The sequence below is a fragment of the Hippopotamus amphibius genome, chromosome 3 (assembly GCF_030028045.1).
Source record: "Hippopotamus amphibius kiboko isolate mHipAmp2 chromosome 3, mHipAmp2.hap2, whole genome shotgun sequence".
NCBI lineage: Eukaryota > Metazoa > Chordata > Mammalia > Artiodactyla > Hippopotamidae > Hippopotamus > Hippopotamus amphibius.
Window position 1 is genome coordinate 107771345 of NC_080188.1, and position 11932 is coordinate 107783276.

General features: G+C 35.6%; 1 pseudogene; it reads right to left on the bottom strand.

Annotated features, from left to right (window-relative positions):
* Nucleotides 1-9041: 9041 nt before the first annotated feature.
* LOC130850082 (olfactory receptor 4A47-like) lies at nucleotides 9042-9971 on the bottom strand (annotated as a pseudogene).
* Between the last annotated feature and the right edge of the window lie 1961 nt (nucleotides 9972-11932).

Sequence of the window (11932 nt, forward strand, 5' to 3'; positions counted from 1 at the left end):
AGCCCATGCACCCTGGAGCCTATGTGCCACAAATAGAGAAGAGAAAACCTGCATGCCACAACTAAAGGGAAGACCATGTGCTGCAGCAAAGAGCCCAAGAGCCACAATGAAAGATCCCACATGCCTCGATGAAGATCCTGCATGCCGCAACTAAGATCCGAGGCAGCCAAAAATAAATAAATAAATAAATAAATAAAAAGTAAAACAACAACAACAACAACAACAACAACAACAAACCATGTTCCCCATAACATTAAATGGTACCACCTTTAATGTAATCACCCAAAAAAATCTCACAGTGTTTTCTTCTTTTTTACTCCATTACTGATCTCATATAACTTATTTATATCTTTAAAAATCCTGTTGTCCCTAGTTTCAAAATATATCACAAATTTGATCATTCTCTACCCCTATTTCCTACCTATCCCAGTGAAGTACCTTGCAGCAAAGTATGTTCTCTTTTATTCTTACCTCCAACAATTTGTTCTCTTGAAGCAGCCCAAGTGATTCTCTTTAAATTGTGTTCTGATCATATGACTCAACTGCTCAAAACTCCCACAGTGGATTCCAATCATGCACTCCCAATTTAATATATCACATTTAATATTTACAGTAGGAAAAATGGTAATCACCACTTTTTATTTGAAATACTTGAGGCTCAAGGCATCATAAATTTCTCCAAGGCACACATTTTTAACTGACAAAACTAGAATTTGAATCTAAGTTTGATTTATTTCAAAATGATTTAATTTCTTACACAATATAGTCCCACAATTGTGAAACCTGAATTCCACTATTTAGTCTCACCTTGTAGAGGCTTGTTCACAATCTTAAGGAAAACTTTTTAACTCACTCATAGAGACCTGGAATTCTTCTTTTTATCTGGTATGACAACAGAAGTCAAAAGACTGCTCCAGGATATATTTTCTTTCATTCAGCTGTCCGTTCATTTCCTCCAAGGACTCTTCTGATTATTCAGAAGAAGGTTTACATTTGCACTGCAGATTATTTAAAGTAATTCCACAGAGTTCACGAAAAACAAAAGTTTACCATGTTAGGATAATTTAACAAAAAGAGCCAAACATTTGATGTTTCCATAGGAAGACAGCAACTAGCCATTTCCCAGGGAAATGTATTTCAAATACCCCCCCCCTTATATCAAAATAGAAAAATACCATTCAATTGTTTAGTCCTTTACATTCTATAATGTTGGTGTGGCCAGACTAGATTAATTGAAATTTTAAGATGCTTCTTTCCCTTTGTTTCCTTTCCCTTTCTTTTTCTTTCCTTCTTTCCTTCTTTCTTTCTTTCTTTCTTTCTTTCTTTCTTTCTTTCTTTCTTTCTTTCTTTCTTTCTTTCTTTCTTTCTTTCTTTCTTTCTTTTTCTTTCTTTCTTTCTTTCTTTCTTTCTTTCTTTCTTTCTTTCTTTCTTTTTCTTTCTTTCTTCTTTCCTTCCTTTTTTCTTCTTTCTTTCTTTCTTTCTTTTTCGCTTTCTTTCTTTTTCTTTCTTCTTTCTTCTCTCTTCTCTCTCTTTCTTTTCTAATGCATTGCCTTAAGCCTAACAAAGAAACTTCTGAAAAATTTATATGTTCTTAACAAGATATCATCATTTTTCTCAATAGGGTCAAAAATCACTGGGAGTTTTATCTCTTCTAACCTCATTTATCAGTCTCTTAGAATTGGAATGTGTCCAAGACTGATTCTTGCTTAATTACATTCACTGGGATTTTCCAATACATTTTAAAATCATATGTGTATGTAAAGATACTACCAAACCACATCACTGAATTAGGGTTAAAAAGGTGTAACATGGAGAAAAAAACAGCTTTATAACAATTTTCAGACTATTTCCATACAAGAACAAAATATCAGTCCAATCATTTTCTTCCAGTGAAGGTTAATTTATCAAGCATTTTGCCACTTGCTATGAAAAGTTTATCATTCTTTTTATTTCATACTCAGTTTATCCTGACTTGACATTTATTACATATATAAAAATTTTATCACCAACTCAGATATATTTAAATTTTATCCCATTATTATTCTCTTTTAATTTAAGGTAACTATTTTATGCAAGAAAGGGTGTTATGGGTGAGGAGGGAGCAATTAATAAAACAGGAAGTAAATTTTGTAAAAGTTCCTTCCCACATGGATCTTATATTCTGATAATAGAGTCAGAGAATAAGGAAGGAGACAATTTAATCAAGTAGTTTTAGTCTTATGCAGTGCTTATAGGACAACAAATAAAATAATTTGACAGAAATAAGAGGAAGAATTCTATAAGGTAATCAGAGGAGAACTTCCCTAAAAGTGGATGGGTAAGCTGAGATCTAAATGATAAGAATGGTTACCACTGGAAGCACAGTTACAGAGAGTCAAATTAAATAAAATTAATTAAATTATCTCACTTCAAAGATGAATTGGTCTATGTGTAGAAAATTCTAAAAACTTAACAGGAACTTTTATTTCAGTACTGTTACAAGGGAGTGGTGAGAGTGTACACTCTTGTCTTACTCCAGATTTTAATAAGAAAGCGTTCAGGCTTTCAGTGCTGAGTATAATATGAGCTGTGGTTCTGTCAGGTACTGCATTATTGATGTTGAGATATTTTCCTTCTACACCCAATTTATTGAGAGGTGTTTTTGTTTGTTAGTTTTTTTTTTTTAACATGAAAGATTGTGAATTTCCATACTATTAATGAAACAAGGGTTTCCTAAGTGGCGCAGTGGTTAAGAATCCGCCTGCCAATGCATGGACATGGGTTCGAGCCCTGCTCCAGGAAGATCCCACATGCCTTGGAGCAACTAAGCCCATGTGCCACAACTATTGAGCCCATGGACTGCAACTACTGAGACCCACATGCCTAGAGCCTGTGCTCTGCAACAAGGGAAGCCATGACAAAGAGGAGCCCGCACACCACAACAAAGAGTATCTCCCACTCACTGCAACTAACAGAAAGCCTGCACACAGCAAAAAAGACCCAATACAGCCAATAAAATAAATTAATTAATTAATTTAAAAAAATGAAACAACACAAAGAGGAACTTAAGAAAACAGTTTCACTTACAACAGCATCATACAAAATAAAATACTTGGGTAAACTTAAGGAGGCAAATGTCTTGTGCACTGAAAACTACAAAACATTTCTGAAAGATATCAGGGAAGACATACATGAATGGAAATACATTCATGAGCTGGAATATTTAATATTATTAAAATTTCAATACTACATAGAAAGATCTACAGATTTAATCCAATCCCTGTCAAAATCCCAAACAAGTTTTTTGCAGAAAGGAAAAAAAAATCCATCCTAAAATTTATCTGAAATCTCAAGTGATTCTAAATATAAAACATTCATACTTCTTGATTCTAAAATATACTATAAAGCTATGGTAAACAAAATAACCTGGAATTGGCAAAAAGACAGACATATAGGGTGGAGTGGCCAAAATGGTGGAGTAGAAAGACCCTAAGCTCAAGTCTTCCCATGGGCACATCAGAATTACAATTATTTATAGAGCACCTACTGATAAGAATGGTCTGAAGATTATCAGAAAAAATCCTCTATGACTAAAATATATAGAATAAACCACAAAACAGGTAGGCATGGTGGATGCAGGGAACAGTCTAGTCTCATACCTCAGGTAGGCAACACACAAATGAGGGGATTATCCAGTTACAGAGGTTCTCCCAAAGGAGCAAATGGGTCTGAGCCCCACGATGAGGTATCCAGCCCAGGGTTCCTGCATTGGGAAGATGAGCATCCAAAACATATGGCTTTGAAAGCCAGTGAGACGTCCTTTTGGGAGAGCCAGATAACTGTGGGAAGCAGAGACTCCAGTCTTAAAGCTCACACTCAAAATGACACATAGTCCATGATTCATGGCATAAATAGAAATTTGAAAGACCCACTTGCTGATCTTAGAGAGAAAGGAAGAAATTAGGATTCACTTGGAAGACAGAGCCACTGGCAGCAGACTTTTGGGGTAGCTCTCCCATGACAAGGATACTGTGTTGGCAAGCACCATATTGGAATACTGCCTCTTGCTTTTTAGTGTTGGGACCTAAACCTGCCCACTGGCCAGGTAGAACCAATCTTGGGAAGCCCCAGGATAAGAAGGTAGCTGGGCAAGGACAAAGACCCACCCACTATCAGGCTGGCTACCTTAGGACCCCTTGAGCCCTAGCTGACTTAGGAACAAGGCACAGTCACCAATTGGCCAGCACCATTCCCAGGACAACCTCACCCACCAAGGTGGGGGTGGTACCAGACCCAGGACCCACTTAGCCCCTCCGCATCCACCTGCATGCCAACACCAGCCTCAGAATTCCTGGGACCTGCAAACAGAGGTCCATGTCCACACACTAGTGAATTGGCTCTAACCCCAGGTTCCACTGAGTTATGGCCCTGAACACCAGTGTGTGGACACCCGTCATGAGACCAGAACAGATTTTCAGCCTGCCATGTTAGAATGCAGCTGACTCACCAGTGAGACAGAACTAGCCCTGGGCCCTATGCTCACCCACCAAGGAACCAACACCAGATCTGGGATCCCCATCCCACAGCCAGAGACCCAAGATCTGGCTCAGCCCACCAATTTACTGGCAGTAGCCCCAGGACTCTGCCTCACCAACTAGTAACTCTCTGGATCCCATCCACATGGCTACAGCCGCATCCACCAGCAGAAAAAAAAACAGCTTCAGGTATGCTGTGTCCCTGCAGTCAGCCTTGTCAAGACCTGGTCCAGCATTTTTCTGTCCATATCATCCTAATGTGACAGTATGTCAAAACTAATTGTACTGAAATTTTGATAGGGACTTTTTTAAAGAGCTATTGCACTTCCTGAGAAGTTATAACATCTCTGAAGAGGATATCATCTTCTCTCTGAAAGACACCAAGATCATCTTGAGGAAAATGTACCTTCTAGCCAGACATATCAAGTCATGGGACTGGAGTCTGCCCAAGATATTCTTGATTGTGATTTTCCACCAAATTTTAAAGAACATCTATATATAAAGAGATTGTTCAACCAATCAAATACTTAGGGCCAGGAAGATGTAACAAGGAGAAAAACAAAGCTTCAGAACCATTATGGAACTTTTGCCAGTAGAGTATAAAATATACAAGCCCAGTCATTTCATTCCAAGGGAAATGAATTTTTCACTTACTTCATCACTTAGTCATAGCAAATTTTTCTTTATTTTTATCTAAACTCATTTTTTCTGCCTGTAAGTATGGGGTTACGAATGTTAAGATTTTATCCACAATTTAATGCAAAAACTAATTATTTATCCAACTTATTATTTTAAAAAGTTTATGGAATGCCTACTTTGTGTCAGGCTCTATGATGTGAGCTGAAGAAAACAGTGGTTTGTAAACAGAAAAAAATAACCAGGATAAAAGTACTGCCTGCCTAGATCTTATAATACAGTTAGACTATAAAACAGGGAGCAACTTAATAAGGTATTAATAGTTTGTAATCCATGCTAATAAAGCAAAAGAAAGGGTACTATGACAGCAAATAAGAGGGAAGGTCTACTGTGGGATAATAAGGTAGTCAGAAAGGTTTTTATAAAAGGTAATTGTAGCTGAGTTCCAGTACGTGAAAAGCAGCTATGATGAGGAGCACTGTTACATGTCTTAAGTACCAACATTGAAAAGACCTTGGCAAGTTCAAGGCACTAAAAAGTCATTTTTCATAAAGGGAAACAGGAAACAGAAAGGATAGAACAAACTAAGGCTGAAGAGGTGGACAAGACACCAACCCTGCAGAGAAGTACAGATCTTAGTAAGGAATTTGGATTTCACTTAAAGTTCCTTTAAAATTAGGGAGTAAAGTAAGATAAGTATATATATATATATATATATATATATTATATTAGTTAAGGAAAGCATCCATCTCATACATATCTCAAAATTAAGGTAGAAAGCCTCCTTGAGATGGGCTACCGAATCGTATGCTACACTATGCTAGTGCCAGAAGATGAAGGACTGTTCTACCCATTTGTTTTTCTATGTCAGCACTAAACACAGTTACTACATAATAGGTATTCATTAAAAATCAATAATTATATGCATAACTTTCTGTGGTATCCATAAATTTCCTCTCTCTAGATTCCTCATGGTCTTTAATTTCTTCTTTTCTTCCTGTGTGTAAGGTAGAAACATGGACATTTTGAAATTTTCTAGGAATGACCAACTATCTAGGAGATAAATGAAACACATTTTATGAGATTCTAACCCTACCATCAGGAGTGAGAATACCTCAAAATCTCTTCAGTGTAACCTGCATAATCCACTTTTACAACTTAAAACCCAAAGAGCGACCTTCTCCTATGCCCCTGAGTATTTGTGCAAATCTTTGAGCAGGTATTAGTTATCTGAGGTTAGTCATTCTGAGAATCAGATTGGTTCTGAGGTCAGGAAGGTGGCGGCACTTTTGCAATTTAGTCAATGGCAGCATACTTGACATCAACAGGACAGCACCTCCTTGAGCATCACCATCCTATCCAGGTGTGCTTCTGCAAATTATTAATTGTAGCTCAGATTAGAATCTGTGAACCAAACACTCCAAAGATTCTACAAGCCATTTAATTGCAAATAATAAATTATTTCTTCTTAAACTAGATAGACAAGCCTCAGTGTCTTCAGATGAGAACCTTCACATATACCAAACAGACTTAAAATTCTCCATTTCAATGTATCACGTTTAATGGAATGTCATCAGTTTCAGAAGCATTCCAGTTAAAAAGTACCTAAGCAATTACTCTTGAGAGGGTTAAGTAGAAATGATGGTCATTCATTCAATAAATATTTATTAAGCATTTATTCTGGGCCAAGTTTTCTTCAAGTGTTGGGATATGTGATGTTGAACAAAACACACATCCTATAATGCTTCTGAATAAGTAACTTCCTATATCTGGAATCTTTACATGTGCTGCTGACATGCTATATTGAACTCACATTCATAGGAAAATAATTACTTCATCACTTAGTCAGACAGGTATTGGAACTTACACTCAGACAGGTATTGGAACTCACACTCACAGCTGTGTCACCTCAAATTTTGGAAATACAGGGCCAATATGGAACAGAGAACAAGAAAGAAAGATTCAAGTATGGCCAAGGAGACAGGATGGATCCAGCAACAAGAATGCTTACAAGGCCATTCAGCTTCATAATTTTCTTCTCCACTGGCAGAGAGAAATTATGCACAAGACTTCCTAAAGCTAGATTAATTAATTAATTCATATATTTATTTTATACATTTATAAACCCAATATATGTGTGTGTATATGTATATAGGCATATATATATATTTATATTTATATTAGCATAACACTTTAGGCTAGGTGAGTAGTTCTATTACAATTTAAAAGACGCCAACAATAAAATGTTCACAATAACTAACATTTATGAGCACTTAGTTTTCTAAGAGGTTATATAGATTATTTTATTTGATCTTGAAAATATATCCATCATTCCTCATTTAACAAAATTCAAGGAAGGTATATTTTGTCAAAATTTACAAGTGCAAAAGCTAAAATTTGATCTCAGAAGAATCTTCTTCAAAAAGACTATGCTCTTTGCTATTAGAGTGTACTAAACCTTATCATCCATTCTTCAAAAATGTACATGAAATATAAAATACACAAAATCCCCACCAACAAAAGAAAACTATAAGAACAAGGCTATTAAAATTAATGACTGGTTAAGATTATAATAAAAATGAGTTTTTGTTTCCAAGTCTAAGTTCATACTGCTCACTGCATGTCAGGCCAATAAACTGAGAGACAAGTTGATAGGTCAAGGAATAGCCAGCAGAGCGAGGTTATAGTGGAACAGTGTTCCTAAGAACCATCTTGCATGGGTTTGAATGCTAGTTTCCTTATAGAACAAAAATGGAGAGGTGAGGTGGCAAAGTAAAAAAGGTGGTAAGTTGTTGCAAATATTTCCTGATTTTGGCCAGACTCCAGAGGGCATATGTTAATTTCCTCTTTCTTGCAGTTATTCACAGGTGGGCCTGGTCAGGATCTTTTCTTGAGCTAAAGAGAAGTATTTTATCTTAATGCTAAGCCACAGGAGGCAGGGTTCCCCATGATGGGCCATTCCTTTTGTATACTTTAAGCTATAGGCAGCATCCCTTTAGTGATTAACTTGTAGCAAGAGTAATAGAATACAAAGTTTAAAGTACAAGAAACAGATCCAATATGGAGTCATATTTGTTCTTCCCTCTCACAGTTATATTAATTTTAGTGTATCTTTATAAAAAAGTAAAGCAGTATGAGGAAATTGAGAATTAGGTCTATATAGATTGGTATGTAAAGATCTTCAGAAGGGTAAGTAGTGCAATGCCAAACTTACAGACAGAGACATAAACACACACATATATGAAAATATAATTTTATTTGCAAAGATTATTAGTTGAGTCTCAGGAACAGAGTGCCTGCATCTGGAAAAACCAGGAGACACTGATTTGGGATGTGTATGAGGTTTATTCTACTCTCATTTTTCATGGATTCTATATTTTATATTTATAATTATCCATCATATTTTCAATTTTGATTTAAAAATTAAATACTGCACTAAAAATTTCATGTGTAAAGCAAATGGAATTGAAAAAAGAGGATGGTCCGTATAGCAATAAATGTTTTAACTAGTACAACCATAAGAACGAAGATAAAGGATGAAACTCTGACTTAAAACTAAGAATGCGAAAGTAATGAAAGTAAATACAGAGGTTAATTAAAACTTAGTGTACTCTATACAAATTTCATTGACTAACTCATTACATGTTATTTATTGATATCCTACTGTAAATGTATTTCACCTCTCTATGTGCTGATGATAAACCAGGCATTATAGAGTTTACATTCTAGCAGGGAAACTGCCATTGTTTATAAACAAATATTCATTCTTTAATTTAATTCTTTTAAATCCTTTAGAAAAAATGGAAGTTTGCATCACATTTATAAAGACTTTTCCATTCCAAAGACATTGGTCCTAAAGCTAAATTAGATTCTTCATGATGGATAATGCACTTATTTAATACTGGATCTGATTTTTTTTCTCCAGAGAGTCTTCATAGCATTAGTCATCTCAGAATTTCTTAGACTGTAGATTAATGGGTTCAGGATAGGGGTTATGACTGTAAAAAATACGTTCAGTAATTTGTCAGTGGGGAAGATCTTAGCAGGTCTTACATATATAAAAATACAGGGAAAGAAGAAGCAGAAAACCACAGTGTTGTGGGAACCACAGGTCTGCCGGGCCTTCCACCTCCCTTCCTGACTCAGGTTCTTCAGAGAGTGCAAGGTGACTCCATAAGAGTTTAGTAACAGCAGAAACACAATAGTGCAAATTAGTCCTCCACTGGCCAAAACGATGAGGCCAATAACATTGGTGTCAGTGCAGATGAGTTTCAGTAAGGGGTACATGTCACATATAAAGTGATCAATGACACTGGGACCACAGAATGGGGACCCATAAATAGTGCTAAGTTGAATTACTGAGTGCACGATACCTCCAACCTAGGACACCAGCAGCAACACAACATACACCCTTTGCCTCATGATAGGCAAATAATGCAAGGGCTTACAGATGGCTACATAGTGGTCATAGGCCATCACCAACAGAAGGAATACCCCTGATCCACCAAAAATGTGCTCTATAAACAGCTGAGTCATGCAAGATTCAAAGGATATGGTATTTTCCCCAAAGAACAAGTCTGAAATCAGTCTTGGGGTAGTAGAAGAGGAGTAAGCAACATCCATAAATGATAAGCTAGCAAGAAAAAAGTATATCAGTGAGTTCAGGGACTTACTGACAATTATAGTCACAATAATGAGCAGGTTTCCCACCACTGTCAAAATGTGGAAGAGCAAGAACATAACAAAAAGAACTTTCTGCTCCTTTGGATTCTGTGTGAGGCCCAGGAAAACAAAGTAAGTTACATTGTTCTTTGGTTCCATCCAGTCTGTACAGGAGCTGAGTTCACATATTAGAAACAGTTTACCTACAAAACAAGGGGGGTATTTTTAAAACATGTTATAAATTAATCTTTTTTATTTATCCATTCAATTAAAACAATGTGTACAGAACATCTGTGTCCAATGTGTCAGATATTGTGATAAGTTGAATAAGACATAATTCCCTACCCTTTAGTGATATGCTACATAATAAGGTATCAAACAATTCTAGAGTGATATAATAAGTGCCCTTATAAGAATACTCACACAATGCTGAGTCACAGTGTAGAGATGTATCAATCAAACTTGATTTAGAAGGTGGTTCCTGGGAAAAACAATGCTCTGAGTTTTATAGGAAAAGTGATAGAACAAGAAAAGACAGGATGGAATTCCATGAAAAGGTATACTATTTCTGAAGCTCCAAAATTGTAATAATTGAAACTCACATAAGCTAATATACACATTCAAGGCCCTTAATTGTCTCAGACTCACTGAGACTTCTTTCCTGGGTCTTTAGTTGGATATTCCTCTTTTTCCTGACCAACAAATACTGAAGCAGTCAAATTTGTGTCTCCAGCCCATATCTCTACCCTAATTTTCAAACTTGTAGAGGCAATATCTCCCATTTCTGACCTCTCCATTTGGATATCAATTTAGTACTTATAAAACAAAATTTAAAAATTTCCACAATAAAAAGGTATTTCCCATCTCACTACCACTTTTTGTGTAAATGTTCAGAAAAAAGAAAAAAAAAAAAAAAAAACTACTCACTATTTTTCACTCCCTTTGGCTCTCATGTTACTTATTGATGCTTTTACCAAGTCCTGTTGTTTCTATTTTCAAAATATATCACAAATTGGATCATTTCCTAACCCTGTTTCCTTTTCAGACCATTGCAATATCCTTTGAAATCTCTCCACTTTTACTCTGGTCTCCAATGATTTGTTCTCTTGATGTAGCCCAAAGTTTACTCTTTAAAACTTGTTCTGATTATATTACTCAACTTCCCTAAACTCATATAGTGGATTCTGATCAATCACTCACAAGTTAATATATCACATTTAACATTAACAGTTATAAAAATTGTAATCACCATTTTATAGTCTAAGAAAATGAGGCTTACAATATCTAATTACTTTCCCCAAAGTCACCTAGTTTTAAGTGATAAAACTAGAACTAGAATCTAATTTTGATCTATTTCAAAATGATTATTTTTTTACATAATAAGGAAAGTCACACCATTGTGAAGCCTGGTTCCCATCATTTCCTGTTAGCCTTACCTTGTTCAGAAGGTAAGGGCTTCTTGTTCACAATCTGAAGGAAGCTTGTTCACAATCTGAAGCTTGTTCACAATCTGAAGGAAGACTTTTAAGTTACATAAAGACCTGGAATTCTGCTTTCATCCAGTATGACCACAGAGGTTGAAAGACTGCATTATAATTTGAGGAAATATTTTATTTCATATAGCTGTCTGTTCATTTTCTCCATGGAGTCTTCTGATTATTCAGAAGATATTTTAATTGAATTGTAGATTGTTTAAAAGAAATACCACGGTGACTACAAAAAAACAAAGGCTTACTGTGTTTAAATAATTTATCAAAAAGATCAGCAAAACCTATGCTTACATATCAAGGTTGCAACTGTCCATTTCCAAGGAAAGTTTATCTTAAGTAACTTCTTTCCCTACTAACTTCAAAATAGAAAAATAACAGTCAATTGTTTAGTCATTCTTATTCTATTATGCTGGTGTGGCCAAACTAGTTGATTTTAAATTTTGAGAGACATTCCTGTGCTGTGTTTTTCTTTTGGATATGCAGTTATTTAAGCCCAACAAAGGACCTTCTGCAAAAGTTCTATTGGTTCTTAAATGGATATTATCTTTTTTTCACACTAGGGACAAAGATCACTGGACATTTTATTCCTTCTAACTATATTTATTGTTATAAAATTGGAAAGTGTTCAAG